We start from the raw sequence: 12,077 nt of genomic DNA, 5'->3' as shown, positions 1-12,077 counted from the left end.
AAATTAAATGTGGAATTTTGAGTCAACCATAGACTATTCTTTTTGGTTTGTTTATTTTTTTCTAACTTTTCATTTTATATTGGAGTATAGCCAATTAAAAACGTTGTGATAGTTTCAGGTGCACAGCAAAGGAATTCAGCCATACATATACATGTATCCATTCTCCCACAAACTCCCCTCCCATCCTGTATAGAAATTCAAAGACATTGTTTAAACGACAGGAAGAAATTATAGGGGAATCTAGACCCTAGAATCCAACTGCCTGATAAGACTTAAGACTTGAAATATAAGTGCCTCGTTTTACAGATGAGAAGGAAGAGGGGCCTGAAGTTAAATGATTTCTCAGAACCAGCCTGTTGTTTCCATTTCTGACCTGGCCTTTTGTCCATGATGTCATCTGATACCCCAAGCTGCCTGGTATAGTTTTCAGTCTATTCCAGGAAGTAGAAAGTTGTTCCCTCTGATCTCCCCAGTATGCTAGCACAGAAGAACAAGAAGAGGAGGGGAGAGGGGAGGAAGAAGAGGAGGAAGAGAGATGTCACCCCTTGCTCTTGAGGTCATAGTCCAGATGAAAAGCAGAATCAAAATTGGAAGCCATAAAAGCCCCCTAAGTAACCAGTTCTCATATTTCCTACCTTCATATCTAAGGGTTCTCCCAGTCCTCTCTGGATCTCCATTTTCTTATTAGCAAAACAAGGGGTTCAACTAGAAGAATTATATCCACCCTTAAGTTCAAAATATTATCCTTGCAACGAATCTGCTTCTAGGTCTAGATCTTCATTGTTGAAATCTTCACCCATAAAATAATTTTTCATCCACTTTCCCAAATCTTCTGTCCACACCCTAAAATTTTCCCCTGGTTGATCAAACCTAGAGACCATATTTGATGCTTCTTTTCCAATATAATGTTTAATTCTCAACACTCCTAAAAACTTGTGGGAAGCATCTTCTGCCTAAGCTTTCAAGAAAGGCACTAAATAAAAATCTCAACACTAAATGTCAATCCCAGCAGTTTTTCAAAGATTGGCAGCCCTATGTCAGTGAAATGGCCTTGGCTCCATCTCTGTGAAAGCCTGCGGTGGGAGTGGAAGTCGTCACAGCCCCGGCGCTGACCTCCTGGCATGATCTGGTGGGCCGAATGGGAGTGGGAGTCAGGAACTCCACGTAAAGTACTAATCGTGTGACTGACTTGGGCTGTGACATTGGAGGAAACTGTTCCACCTCTAGGCTTCTTTTGCAAAGGAAGAAAAAGCTGTAAAGAGAAGAAGTTCTCTGAAAAGCACATTACACTCTACAGGCCAAATGTTACAGTCATTAGGGAAGTAAAAGGAGACCTGGCTTCTTCCTCAGCCACGACTGTATCCTTGTGGGAGTCCCCAGCCACATTGCCAGTGGCAGGATTTCAAAGTGCCACAGCCCAGCCATCAGAAACACATCGACTCTTACGCAAATGGCTCAAATTCACTTTTCACTTTTAAAGTAACACACTTTTTAAAATTATTAATGGTTTAGTTGTGTGACCACCCACGAGTGAAGGGCATCTCCCTCTCCCACATCTTTAATGGAAATAATTAATGAGGTGTTAGAAATTAACAACAATTAACAGTGCATAGGAACAAAGGCAGAAGGTCAGAGACTCCAAAGAAATACAATTTAGCTTCTCGGGTAGAATCTTGCGGTTTCAAGGAGGGAGACCCCAGGAGCTTTTTCCCTGTTACATAGGTTGCCATTATACTGATTTTTCAAATGGGAAAAAAATACAGACAATGAATGGTTCTAGTAGTCTTACATCTTAACAGTACAGATTTCTCTGATGAATTCTGAGAATTCCTAGCCTTGGTACATCTCTCTGGGACACAAATACAGCTGTCACTCCAGAACATGGGCCCAAACACCATCATTTTTTAAGATTAAGCATGTTAATGGAAGGAAGTAAACTAACTGGCACTTCCATCAAGCTTATTCATTTTGCTGAACAAACAAAATAGTAGATAGTTTTTCAGCTTCGCGTTAATACGCATTGCTTGATGTATAGAGCAGACGTAATTTAGCAATAGCATGATCGTTTGAGATTGTATTGAATTCTAGTGGATTTCTGGTAATAACTGCCACTTTGAGTAATTATTAACATACATCAATTATACAAATTACAAGTGTGTGTGTCTGTTTTTTTATGTTTAGCCATAGGATCCCTGCAAGCATTATTGCTATATATAGGTAAATTCATAAACAAATTGCCTTAACTTTATCTACCTGATAGGTAAGTGCCAAAGAATGTTACCACCGAGGTATTGGGTGTCCCAGCTTCATGCTATGCATTTTTTCCCATTTTCTAAAACACAGCCAGAAGTCCTTGAGCCAAAGTTTCACATATATCCCCAATGTTGAAAATAAAGTCAGAGAGAGTGAGTCAAGCTCAAATATACAAACTGATAATCTCACCAAGGATATCCACCAAGGATATCCTACTAGAAAACGGGCATGGGATAGATCTATTCTGCTTCCACACACAAACTAATTACAATTATAATTACATTACCTGTAATTATAAACATAATTAATTATATTCCTGCAGTGCTTTAGAGCTTACAAAGTACATTCACAGACATTAATTATTTAACCTCATCAGTACTCTGTGAGGCAGGCAGAGCAAAAAACCCACAGAATGGCACCAAGGGCTTCTCACTGAGCCCAGATCTGTTGCCTCCAGGTGGCCATTTCCTTCTCTCTCTCTCGTGATTATCTCCTTAAACCAAGCTTATGCTGAAAGTGAGAAAAGATCCCAATTTCTAGAGGCAGTGATGGTTCTGGCTTCTTGGTCAAGCAACTTCCAAACAAACCAGCACAAGTGGTGTTCAGAGAAGGAATAAGCCAGAATTTGTGGGAGGGGGTACCAGTCACAGTGTGACCTCAAGGCCTGGGTTTTGTCCAGTATGCAGGATCAGTTGGCACTTCCAGAGCCACAGTCCATGTTTTCACGGACAAGAGTCATTAGCAGAATGACAGGCTTTGGGAGCTAGAAGAGCAAACATCTACGGTGCCTCTAAGAGGTGCACCTTGTTGGGAATGCCAAGAGTAAGTCACGCAGCCTTGGTAACGGGAGAGACCCTTGTCATGACACCATGCAGTTCAGCCCTTGGCTTTTGCAGGTTAGAAGCTCAAATGTACAGCCTTCTGCCCGCCTTTCAAGGTTCTCCCCAACACCCACCTCTCAAAATCCAACCTGCCACATCACTCTAGGCTTATTTCCCCTTATGCCTTCATATACCATCCGCTCATCATCTCACAACCAAGCTACTTCCTATACCTTCCAACGCCATCCTGGACTCCGTGTTGCAGGGCTCCCGACCCCGCCCATCATTCAAGTCCCAGCCCAAGGTCTGCCTCCTCCGATAGAAGGGAAAGTAGATGTTGGCCCTTCTGTTGAGAACTTAGAGTTTCCTTGGCAAAGAAATTTGTACTCAAATAACTACAATAGAAGTTGTAAGGTGTTCAGGGCCCTAAAGCAGTGCTACTTAAATTGTGAATGAGCGAGGTCAATAGTACCTCGGAACTAGTTAGAAATGTGAACTCTTGGGTCCCACCCTAGACCTACTGAATTAGGATCTTCAGGGCTAGGAATCAGTATTTTAACAAGCCCTTTAGGTGAATAAGATGTCTGCTAAAGTTTGAGAACCCCTGCCTTAAAAGGAGATTTTTATGCCAAGTCAGAAGAGGAAGTACTTCTAGGAGATGGCCCTATAGGACTGATAGGATTCAGACGCCTGGAGATGGGTAACAGGCATTCCAAAGGTTAAGGCAATGGGAGAAGAGACCTGATCCAGGGGCATGGTCTGGGAACAGCAAGGACTTCCATATGGCCAGCATCTAGGATGGCTGCAAGAGTTGCTGGTAACTTTCAGTAATAACATATTAATGTTATTAAATAATAACAGTAATAATAATAACAGTTAACATTTACTAAGCCCTTATCATGTGCCATGTAGATTTCTAGATGTTATTCTAGAATATTCTTTCTCACCAACAACCCTATTGAGTAGAAAGTGTTTATTAGATGATCCCCATGTAAACATAAGGGAGGCTTGGAGAAAGTAATCAAACTGTCCAAGTCATACAACTTGGGTCTGAATTTTCACAGCAATGAGGATATAGGTTGAGTTTTAAGCTTGGCAGTCACAGCTTGACTTTAAGGCAATTTGAAAACCATATAGGGATGACTGACACACAGACAGATCAGTGGCAAGGAGACTGGTTTACAGCCATAATCCGGGAGAGAGAGGAAAGGGAGCAAGGATTAGCACTGGGGCAATGGGAATGAAAAGAAAGGGGCAGGTTCCAGACAGCACAGGGTCCGAGGAACAGGACTTGACAAGGGATGAGACGGACAGGGCAAAGGACAGACTGGAGTCAAAAACTATTCTGGGAGCTTAGTCTGGGAGGAAACTGGAATCATTAACCAAAGAAGAAAACAACAATAATAACAACAAACACATCACCCTTTTCTTCATATTGGATTGTATTTATCAAATACTTATACTCCAGATACTATTTTAAGAGTCTTAGATAAATCAGGTCATATACTTTTTACAACAATCTTAAGATGTAGTTACTATTATCCCCATTTTACAGATGAGAAAACTTATTCTACTCTCATATGAAATGGCACTGGTATCTTTTCAGTGATTGGGATATTTGTTCCTTGAAAGAATTCAAACAAGTTTCTTCCAAACTTGGAAGCAAACAGAACACAGCCAAGTAAAGCAAGGTTATTTAACCCAGTAGTTGCCAACTTTCTTCATGCACCAGAATCACCTGTGGAGCTTTCCAAATGTGCCAGTGCTGGGGCTCCACACCCAGAGATCAGGATTCAGTTGGTCTGGGGTGACATCAGGGCAGCATTTCTCATTTGTTGTTTAAAGCTCCCCCAGCTGTTTAATGTGTAGACAGTGCTGGGACTACAGAATTGGCCAATGGACAAGCATTTATTGCTTACCTACTAGGTGATAGGTGCTGTGCTCCATGCAGTGGTAGATGCCAAGGTGAATAAGATGCTGCACTAGCCCTAGGAGTTGATATCTTCCAGGATCTGCATAAGACTAAGAGGGAAGATAGAAGCAATGTTAGGGAGCAGAACAAAGGAGGTGAATTCAGCTAATGACACAGAATTAATCCCTGGACCCTGAAGGAGAATCAGGGAGGACTCAAGAAGGACAGTGTTTATACTAAATAAAGCAGATAAGGAAACGATCAGAGATTGCTGTGTAAAGTTATGCGCGCCCTTTGGAGGTTAAATGGTGTAGACCAATTTGTCATCTTCTGCTTCCTTTCTTTGCAAGAGGAGCTCTGAATGGTTTAAGTATCCAGGCCTGGGTCAGGCCCTGGCGCCTACACTGCTGATGGTGGGACATGTCTTTCTCTTGGCCAATGGGAAAAGAAGGAAAACATTTCAGGAGCTGCTGAATCCCAGTGTCTTTATTTGAACTTCCCTGGTTCAGGCAAGTTAGTGGTATTTATGGCTTAAAAGAATTTCCAGCTGTAAGTTTATCTTCTTGTTAAAAATCAGCCATCCCCTACCCCAAACAACCAAAGACAATAAATCAAGGCTTAAGTAAGAAGCAAAGACTTATCTCTACAAATAGGAATCCCTATGGTTGCTAACATACTATTTTTTTAGTATCAGGCATCCTAAGAGGTTAAGTGATTTGTGGGTGGGGGTGAGCTTCCCTTCAACTCGGTACATAGAAGGCGTGGAAATGAGACCAGATGTTGTCCAAGCTAAGGGAAGAAGAGTTGGGCTAACATTTCCTGATGAGTTCCAGGGCCTAGTCAAGGTTTTACCTCTCCCAAATGACACACACTGGGGCTGCTGTTATTCTTAACTGATTCTGCCAATTGATGACTATCCTCTCCAGTCTGGTTCCTTTCTCTTTCACAGAAACAATGGTGTCAAAACAAGCAAGTCTCATTCCTGAATACTGAACGGATGTACAGTTCTGTCATTGTCATCGAGGGGATAACAGCAGAGTATGGTAGCCGCCAATTGGTGCAATAAGCTACTACTATTTTATCAAAATGTAAAAAAAAAAGAAAAGGTGCTATTTGATGCTCACTGACCTCAAATATCCTCTTCCAAGAAGGCTCTGTGCTCTTCTTATTCATACCTGGGCTCAAGTCTAGCAACAACAGTGGGCCCAGATAATGGCCTTTCTACCCTAACACCCAAATTGTGCTCAATCCCCATCCACATTGTATCACAAGAGTTGGGGGTGTCATTTTCCCCCGTTCAAGGTCAGCCTTATTCATGGGTACAGTAGAAGGAGCCCATGTAAATAGAAGGCCTTTTACACCAAATATGTTTACTGATCTGTCAATGTCACATTGTCTGAAATGTTTTCTTTTCTGAACAATTTCTGAATAGTCTTTGGCAATATTTTCTTTTGGAAAATTTGAGAGGATTGCTTACTCTCTCAGAATGTCATTTAAAATGCATATACTCTTTGGGATTTTGGTTCCACATCTTAAGCCGCTTTCTATTATTTATTCCCCATGATACAGCAAGTTTTCCAGTAATATTTATACTAGTAATAATACACACACAGAGTGGCTGAGTTTAATTTAAAACCTACAAGTCATGTTCATGGAAATCACTTATTCTTCACAAACACTATTCCATGCGGGCAGATTGAGCCTTAACTTCCCTGTATTAGAAGTAGCTTCCTTTCTCCTTGGAGTGCTCTTGGCTCTGTCTGTGGTGTAGGACGGGGTGAAAAGTCAGGAGAAGGGAAACGAGCTGTCATCAGCAAAAGTTTTTTCCAGGGAAAGTTAAGCATTCACTCAGTTTTTCTTCCTTTTACAAAGGGAAGTGCACATTGCTGGGGTCCTCCAAAGCTCAAAGGGAAATCTATGATTCTTTTTCCCTGACAAAGTTTCCTCCCACCTCACCCCTTTTCTTGGGAAATTTAAAAAACACAGAAAAGTTAAACTCTCACACTCATACTTCCCAGAGTTAACAACTATTAACATCTGGTCATATTTTCCTCCAAGTTTTTTTTAAAGAAATAGTATGTTTCAGATTCCAAATTCCATCCCTTTCAACCAGTCCACTCCTCCCACACCCACACCCAAGGGAAAGAAAGCCACTTTCATGAGTTGGGTGTGGATCTTTCCAATCTATTAAAAATATATATGTTTTATACACTTATGTATGCAACAAGTAATATATAGTATTACTTTCTATATGTATTTTGTTATTTAAATAAATGACATCATTCTTTATAGTTTCTGCAACTTGCTTTTCTCCCCCACTATTTAGCATTAGGTTTTTGGCAATCTATCCAAGTTGAGGTATGTAGATCTATTTCGCCTCTTTCCATTATGTATATATCACATTTCCAATTCACTACTGATGAATATTTAGGTTCTTTCCAGTTTTTCACTATTTTCTGCCATGCTGCAACAAACATTCTTGTGCATGTCCCTCTGTACACACATATAACTGTTTTCGTAGGAAATATATTCAGTAGTAGAATCTATGGGCCTAGTGTATGCACAATTTCTATTTTACTTAGGTTCTGCCAAAAGACTGAAAGAGACTATACTGATTTACATTCCCACCAGCAGAAGGTGACTGGACCATTTCCCCCACATACTGGTCAATACATGATATCAATATTGTCAGACATTTAATTGTTTTCCAATTGAATGGTTAAAAAAAATGGCTAAGTATTGGTTTTATTTCTCATCTCCATGGCTATTAGTAAGTTTAATTATCTTTTCACGGGTTTATTGGCAATAGTGTTTTTCTTTTATCATATCATTTTCTTATTTTTTATTGGATTATTATATTTTTATTACTAGTTTGTAAGGGTTTTACATGTACGTTGGATAGTAATCTTTTGCATATGATATACATCTTCTTTTAAAATAAATCTTCTTTTCTTATTTTTGAATTGGTAATACATTCACATGGTAAAACCCAAAGAGTTACAAGAGTACAATGTGAAAAGTATCTTTCTAGGTCTATTACCCCCCCCCATTCATTTTACCTTCTTGGAGAAAAGCAATGTTCTAGTGCACCCTTCCAAAGAGTTCTATGCATATGCAAAAAAATAGTTTTTATGTTCTACTACGAGTACTTTTTGTAAACTCATAAGATAGCATACTATACATTCATTCTGCGTCTTGCTTTTTTTCACTTAAAGATATCTTAAAGATCATTCTAAATCAGTTTACATTCCTTCTCTTTTCTATTTTATTTTATTATTTATTATTTTTGGCTGCAGTCTTCTTTTATAATAATGGACCAAAATTTACTTAACTAGTTCCTACTGATTGACCTTTATGTTGCTTCCAAATTTTTATTATTAAAACTTGTGTTTCTGAGCTTCCCTGGTGGCGCAGTGGTTGGGAGTCCGCCTGCCGATGCAGGGGACACGGTTCGTGCCCCGGTCTGGGAGGATCCCACATGCCGCAGAGCAGCTGGGCCCGTGAGCCATGGCCACTGGGCCTGCGCGTCCGGAGCCTGTGCTCCGCAACGAGAGAGGCCACAGCAGTGAGAGGCCCACGTACCACAAAAAAAAACCACTTGTGTTTCTTATAAATATATTATTTTATGCATGTATAAATACCGGTAGGGTAAATTATCAGAAGTAAAAGTACTAGTTAAAGCTAAGTGATTTTTAAATTTTAATAGGTATTACCAAATTATCCTCTGTAGAGGCCGTACCAAATTACACTCCCACCAGCAATGTAGGTGTCACTCATCTTTTTTAAAGATTAATATAATAATAACAGATAACATTTATTGAATGTTTATTATACGTCAGGCATAGCTATAAATTCATTGCTTGTATTTTAAAGAAATCATTATGGAAAATGTCAAATGTGAATAAAAGAAAAGAAGGTAATGAACTCCCATATACCCCTCATCCAGCTTCAATAATTAAGAACATATCTACAGTGCTATATGTCAATTATGTCTCAATAAAACTGGAAGAAAAAAAAAAGAACATATAGCAAATCTCCTTTTTTCTATATACCCACCCCCATTCTCTTCTCCACATACCTGTTGGATTATTTTAAAGCAAATGCCAGGCATTGTATCACTTCATTCATAAATATTTCAATAGCATCTCTAAGATATATGGATTTTTTAAAAAGTAACCACAGTGTCATTATCATGCCATAAACATTAACAATAATTTTTTATGGTCACGTAGTCACCAGTCAGTACACAGATCTCTCCAACCAACCCACTAACATCTTTTTACATTTGGTTTCTTTGAATCAGAATCCAAACAAGGTCCACACATTTCATTTGGTTGTTACCTCTCTTAAATTTCTTTTAGTTCCTAACAGCCCTCCTCCCCCTTGTTTTCTCACCATTTATTTATTAAAGAAAAAAGTGTCAAGGTGGTCAAAAGTTACAAACTTCTAGTTATAAAATAAATAAGTCATAGTGATGTCATGTACATCATGGTGACTATAGTTAACAATACTGTATTGTATATTTGAAAGGAGCTAAGACAGTAGATCTTAAAATTCCCATCACAAGAAAAAAATTGTAACTATGTGTGACAATGGACGCTAACTAGACTTATTATGATGATCATTTATATATATATAATTTTAAGGTTGAACACCTGAAACTAATGTTATATGTCAGTGATACCTCAATAAAAAGAAAAGGGCCATTTGTTCCGTTCAATTGTATTTTAACTTCGTTTATAATGGGTTTTATTTGTTAGTTTGCTGCCATATAAAAGAATTAAATTTTGCTATAGTCAAATTTAAGTACCTTTTCCTCTATTGTGTGTGTTTTTGTATCTTATTAAAGAAAGCCTCTCCCACTCCAAGAAAAGAATTGTTTTCCACATAGGTTTAGAGTAATGTGACTTACATTTTAGGCCTTTAATCCATCTAGAATTTATCTTTGCATATGATATAAAGTAGAAATCTCATTTTTTTCCCCATGGGGTGGGTCTATTCCATACCCTTTCTTCAGTGATTTGCAATGTTATCTCCGATATAATGCATGGCTCTGTTTATAAGCTCTCTCTTTTTGACTGATCTATTTATCTGATTTGACTCCAATACCTCACTATTTTAATGACTATAGCTTTATAATATGACTGGCCATTGTTAGGACAAATTTGGTTTCAAATTTTTTAATGTGCAATAAAATCAGGCTAATCAGAGCCCTCATATGTCCAAAAAATGATGGACTTTGGTTTAGGAGGATAATGACATTTTACAGGCTGCTGGAATTGAGGTAGGAGTCCATGTTGTGCTAACAGATAACATTTAAAAGCTAGATTTACTTTGTTTGGAAAGGTTTCATGTAGTTCTTCCGTAAGTACTGTACTTTCATAATGTCTTCTCAGATCACAAAGGATTTTACCCTTTCTTCCTCTTCTCCTCCTCCATCCTTATCCACATGTGTGGGCAGAGAGAAAGGGAGAGAGAGCTCATGAATCCAGGAGGCAAGTGAGGGTAAACATGCAAATCTTTGGTTTATAGATTAAGAATAAGAGGCCCTAGAAGTGCGAGAGGGTCAAGCTTCAAGTCACAGGACTCTTGTTATTTGCTCTCCTGCCAACTACTAAATTTAGTAGATTTCAATGCCTCAAAGAGCCGATAGCTGGTCATGATTAATTCATCAGATACCTACTGCTTGACCAGTCTTGAAGAGGTGGGAGGGATGGAGCACTGAATGTGCTGATCAGCTCTCAGCTGGGAAAGGAGTGTTCTTGCTTCAAGGAAAGAACGTGGAGAGCCCCAGACACAGAGACCTGTCTCATTCCCTTGAGGCTGGTTGAGGGAATGACTTCCACCCTGCCTCAGCGTGAGCTCCACGCCACTAGAGCAAACACTGCTTTTATCACTCCAAACCGTCAAAGACCTTTGTACATCTTCCTTAAGGCTAATTAAATGTTTTCATGGTAAAGCATATGTAGGTCCAGAATCAAAGAAAATACACTTGATAAAAATTAACTCAGGGTACAGCACATTATTTGAGATGTGGTTTTTATACGTTGTACAGAGAAAAAGACCTGGTTGCGTTTCTAGTCTCTGATTTGATGAAGCCCAAAAGATAATAGGCAATTTCACAGCCAAGACAGCTAAAGAGGTTGCTGTCTCTTTGGAAACTTAAAGAGTAAAAGCAGAAAATCAGCTAATGCTATATTCTACATGGTATACAGCAAAGAGTGATGCTGCCAGCGATTCACTATCACAGGGACATGAGGCTTTTGCTTGGCAGAAGAAGACCAATGAATAGGACTCTTAATCAGTCATCCAAAAAATATTTACTGCTCCCTATAATACTGAGGAATCCACAGTGGACAAGACATACATGTGCCATCTTTCATGGAATTTCCATTCTAGAGCTGAAAAGGCAAACAAGTAAACAAATGGCAAGCTTCAATAACTAGTATGAAGGAAACAGACAAAGGGCGGAGGTACATGCCAAGTACAGGGAACCTGTATTATGTCAGGTGCTTAGGGAAGGCTTAAGACATGAGGGAGGCAAAGGAGCTGGCTAAGCAAAGACCAGAGAGTGGAAAGCTCCTAGCAAGTGAATAGGCCCTGAAATGTGCAGAGGCTTGGCAGGCGGAGGAGCTGACTGGAAAGCAGAGAGGTGGGGCCTGCTGACACCAGCTGACAGCGCAGTGGTAGGAGGTAGTTGCTGGACATAGGTCCTGGCCGGGTGGTGCTGGGCCTTGGAGGCCAAGGTAATTCATTCACACTTTTACCCAAAGAGCAACAGAAATCCTTGGGCAGTTCTTTAGCAGGAAAGTGACACAATCTGATTTACACAGAATAGATGAGAGGGCAGATGTTTACGTGAGAAGAGATGGTGGCTTGGACTAGCGTGGGAAAGTGAAGAGGCAGAAGAATGGTTGGATTCCATTTGGAAATGGACTAGACTAGTCTTGTTGGCAGACTCTATAGAGAAGTTGAAGAAAAGGGTGAATCCAAGATGACTATTAGGTCCTTCGCTTGAGCAGCTGGGTGGATGAAAGTGCCTTTTCCCCATATGGGAAAGACTGGATAAGGGAGGGCATAGACTGGAAGTG

The 12,077-nt window shown here is 39.7% G+C and overlaps 1 long non-coding RNA gene across 5 annotated transcripts in view; it reads right to left on the bottom strand.

The window, feature by feature from the left end:
- LOC137225829 (uncharacterized) overlaps window positions 1–12,077 on the bottom strand; it is a 354,758-nt gene that overhangs the window by 52,775 nt on the left and 289,906 nt on the right. For 4 of the 5 annotated variants that reach the window (XR_010944046.1, XR_010944047.1, XR_010944044.1 and 1 more), the window contains exon 5: window positions 4,994–5,096. The exons of the other annotated variant lie outside the window; for it this stretch is intronic. This is a non-coding gene — a long non-coding RNA (uncharacterized lncRNA). The remainder of the gene's footprint in view (window positions 1–4,993; window positions 5,097–12,077) is intronic. 5 annotated transcript variants of the gene reach the window in all.

Source organism: Pseudorca crassidens, chromosome 6, assembly GCF_039906515.1.
Source record: "Pseudorca crassidens isolate mPseCra1 chromosome 6, mPseCra1.hap1, whole genome shotgun sequence".
NCBI classification, from domain to species: domain Eukaryota; kingdom Metazoa; phylum Chordata; class Mammalia; order Artiodactyla; family Delphinidae; genus Pseudorca; species Pseudorca crassidens.
This window is presented reverse-complemented; position numbering and strand designations above follow the sequence as displayed.